A 4239-nucleotide genomic window follows, 5' to 3' on the forward strand; every position below is an offset into this window, starting at 1 on the left:
AACTGAGATACAATACCGCAGTTTTTAAGGTGATCTTTAAAGTCATTGCTTAAATATTCCCCACCACGATCTGATCGTAATGCTTTAATCTTCTTATTTAATTGGTTTTCTACTTTATTCTGAAACTTTTTGAACTTATCCAAAGCTTCACTTTTATACCTCATTAAGTAGATATACCCATATCTACTCATGTCATCGGTAAAAGTAATGAAATAGTCATAATTACCTCTAGCAGTGACTGTCATTGGACCACTGATGTGACCATAATTAGAGCATATTTAGTCCCCGAATTAGCCTTGTTCCCATGTTTTTTTGTGCATATTTGGGTCATTTATTGTCTTTAGTTCTTTGTTTTGCATATTATTTGAGGTTTTGTGTCATTGGTAGGAAAGGAGTGCAAACCTTGCATTTTCATGGTAAAATGAGACTAAATTGATTGAATTCAATGACCAAGCATCAAGGAGAGACAAGATTAGAAGGCCTTTGTACATACTATAGTAGATGGGTAATGATGAGAAAAGATCCTTGCATCCCCGAGGAAATCCCCAAGGAGTTTATGAAAAAAAGGGAAGAAAAGAAGAAGAAAGCAAGCTGCATGACAACCCGTGCGTCTTCCCTAGAAGACGGCCGTCCTCCACCTTCACAATCCGTGCGTCTTCTCCCAAAGACGTCCGGGCAGCAACACCAGAATCCGCCCATCTTCTCCCAAAGACGCCCAGGCAGAGACACAAGAATCTGGCCGTCCCGAGCCAAAGACGCACGGATTCCAAGACAGCGCAACTTCGTTTCTTCAAACTTCAAGAAAGATGCCCATCCTTCAGAAAATACCGGCGTTTCCCTAAGTAGGGACTTAATCGTCATTTAAGCCCTTAGTTAACCCTAATTCCTATACCTAATCCCCACTATAAATACCCCATTAGTCTAATTAGAAGAGCATGTTCTTCTTATCAATTCTTTGAGTAGTTAATATCAATCAAATCTCTCTTTAGTTTTGTAATCAACAATTAATCAAGTTTTAATACAAGTTTTATTTCCTTAATCTCTGTTTTGTTCATCCTTTATTTGGGTAATTAAAGATTATTTGGGTTATTATTGGGAGATTGACAACCTCTCAATCAAGCATCAAGTACTTCTTTTATTCTTTGCTTTATTATTGGAATCATTAGTAGGTATAATTCTCTTAATCCCTTTTTAATTATTGCTAATTACTCTCATTTGTTCATCATGATTCACTTTGTTGGTATGATTGACAACCTTGCTAGCATGTTCAACATGATAATGAGTGAGTAGTTCCATAGCTAGGGTTAATGGGTAATTAGGGGAAACCAACATGGGGAATGATTCATGCTTAAATTAATATGCTTTCATGGTTTATTTGCTTGCTTGTTTTCATCTCAACTCATGCATGTGTTATGTTTGATGAAATGCGAGCCTATGAATCCTTGCATTTTTTACCCATCACATTCCTTTTCAATGAGACTTGTAAGACATAAACCAACTCGAGTCTCATTAGACCATGCATGTTGTTGAGTAGGGAAGACTAAGTCGACTTGTAGGTGTTGTACAATCTAATCGATTCGGCTCCGGGACCCAAACTTTCCTAGGATTGTAAGATATAACCCAACTCAATCCATCACAACAATAATTGCTTGCTTATAATTTGAGAACATGTTTGTATGATCAATTCCCATGAATCCCCTATGACCCCATGACACCCTAGTGCTTTTTATCAATTGTTTACAACCCTTTTCAATTCATCTTGCTTATTTACTTTCATTGCTATTTAGTTTAGTGACCTTCTACATCAACCCAAATTGTGACACCCCTATGACACCACTAGTTTCAATAGAAATCTCATTTCAATTCCTGTCCATTGGGATCCGACCTTTACTTGCCTCTTTACTAATTGTAGAGTTGTTTGTGAAGCTATAAATTGTGTTTTGGTCTAGGTGCTCCTAACGACAAGTTACCGAAAAGATTTAGTCCGACCAAAAATGGCGCCATTGCCGGGGACGGTGTTAACTTGATTTAGATTTTCTTATATTGTTATTATTTGTGTCTTTCTTTGCCTTGAGGAAGTAAAACTCCTCAAGGTTTGTTCTAATTGTTTCCGAGTTGTTTGATATTTTGCATGTCTAGAAGGTCACAAGGTGACTTGTTACCTTTTGATCGTGAAATTGAAAGAACTTTGACAACCAATAGAAGGCTTGCTAGGAGAAATTTGAGAGGTATTGGTGAGGTTGTAGATATTCAACCAACTATTGAGTTCATCAACCCTTTTGCAAGAGAAGGTGAGGAGAACCCAACACAAAATACAACACAAAATCAACCCACAATGCCTAAGTTTTAATCACATTCCATACCCACCGAGGAGAACCTACCCAATAGTACTCCCACACCACAACATCTAACCGGAAATTTCATTGCCAAATCTGCATTTATCCAATTAGTCGAAAGGAGCCAATTTGGGGGGATGCCTAGTGAAGACCCTCACTCTCATATGGAGACCTTTTGTGACTATTGTGATGCGATTTCTCAAACCGGTGTAACTCAAGACCAAATTCGATGGGTCTTATTTCCTTTTTCTCTAATTGGCACCGCGAAACAATGGTTGAAGGGCCTTGATAAGGCCATTCTCGGAATTGATTCTTGGAAGAAGTTGGCTCTAGCTTTCTACAAAAAATTCTACCCGCCGGAAAAGACTAACATGCTAAGAGCTCAAATTACGGGTTTTAAGCAAAGGGATGAAGAATCTTTGTATGAAGCTTGGGAGCGGTTCAAAGGAATTTGTCGCTCATGTCCTCACCATGGACTTAGCGAGTGGTTCTTGGTACAACAATTTTAGAACGGTCTATATGAAGATTCAAGGAACATTCTCAACATGGGATCAAATGGAATGTTCACCGAAGTTGATGAGAATCAAACTTGGAACAAAATTGAGGAAATGGCGGTCCATAACTCACAATATAGTAGACCACGCAAGGCTACTAGAGGAGGAGAGCATGAAGTGGACTCCGTTACTCAATTGGGTGCTCAACTTAGTGCTCACATTGATACCATCAATTTGAAGTTTGAAAAGGCTATGGCTAGACTTGAAGAAGCCTCAAAATCACCAAAGCATCATGTTAATGCCATGACGGCATCTTCATCAATCCCAAGTGGGATATGTGAGAATTGTGGAACTTTGGGATATGACCCAAGTGAATGTAGGGGAATAAATGAACAAGTGAATGCTTTCCAAGCATACAAGAGTGGTACCCCTTATTCTAACTATTACAATGAAAACACCAAATTCCATCCAAATCTCTCATACCAAAGGCAAAATGTTCAAAATCCTCAAACAACATACACCCCACCTCCCATGAGAAACCAAAATCAAAGACCCTTTTACAACCAAAACCAAGGTTACCAAAATCAATCTCCATACAATCAAAAAAATGACCAAGGTTTTGATGTTCAAAAAGCGGTCCTTCAAATGCAAAAGAATCAACAAGAATTTTTCACTCAAATGCAAAAAGATAGTCAAGCAAAGGAAACCACCATCAACAACATTCTAGCTCACACCAAAATGTTGGAAACCCAATTGACTCAACTAGCATCTTCAAGCTCACAAAGACAAAAGGGGCAATTACCACCTCAAAGTAACTCCCCAAGACATGAAACGGTTAGTGCCATTCACTTGAGAAGTGGTACAAGGTATGAAGCACCGAAGAAGGAAGTTGAGGATGAAGTTGTGGAAGCTAGTGACAAGAAGAAATTGTGCAAAACTCCAAGGATGGAGAACCATCAAAAGAAGAAATTTCAAAGAAAAATGAAGACAAGTTCAAGGAGAAGGAGCCCATTGTGATTAGACTTCCTTTTCCATGTCGTCAAGCCAAGCCCAAATTTGATGACCAACTTGGAAAATTTATGGAAATTGTGAAGAATTTGGAAGTCTCAATTCCTTTCACGGAATTAATCAATCACGTACCGGCCTATGCGAAATACATGAAAGACATCCTCACAAAGAAGAAGTCGATCCGGAAGCTTGAGACTATCGCCTTCACTAAGGTGAGTAGTGCAATACTTCAAGGGATTTCACCTCCAAAACTCAAGGATCCGAGAAGCTTCTCAATACCGTGTACCATTGGCGACACCACGATCAACAAAGCCTTATGTGATCTAGGGGCTAGTGTGAGTGTTATGCCGTACTCGGTGAGTAAAAGGTTGTGGATGGGAGAGCTTAAATGCACCAATATT

The 4239-nt window shown here is 38.9% G+C and overlaps 1 non-coding gene across 1 annotated transcript; it reads right to left on the reverse strand.

Moving 5' to 3' along the window:
- Positions 1-2707: 2707 nt before the first annotated feature.
- On the reverse strand, positions 2708-2814 carry LOC141610072 (small nucleolar RNA R71). Its single transcript, XR_012527966.1, has one exon. It is a non-coding gene; the product is annotated as a small nucleolar RNA R71 (small nucleolar RNA).
- Positions 2815-4239: the final 1425 nt, after the last annotated feature.

The sequence above is a fragment of the Silene latifolia genome, chromosome 10 (genome assembly GCF_048544455.1).
Source record: "Silene latifolia isolate original U9 population chromosome 10, ASM4854445v1, whole genome shotgun sequence".
Lineage (NCBI taxonomy): Eukaryota > Viridiplantae > Streptophyta > Magnoliopsida > Caryophyllales > Caryophyllaceae > Silene > Silene latifolia.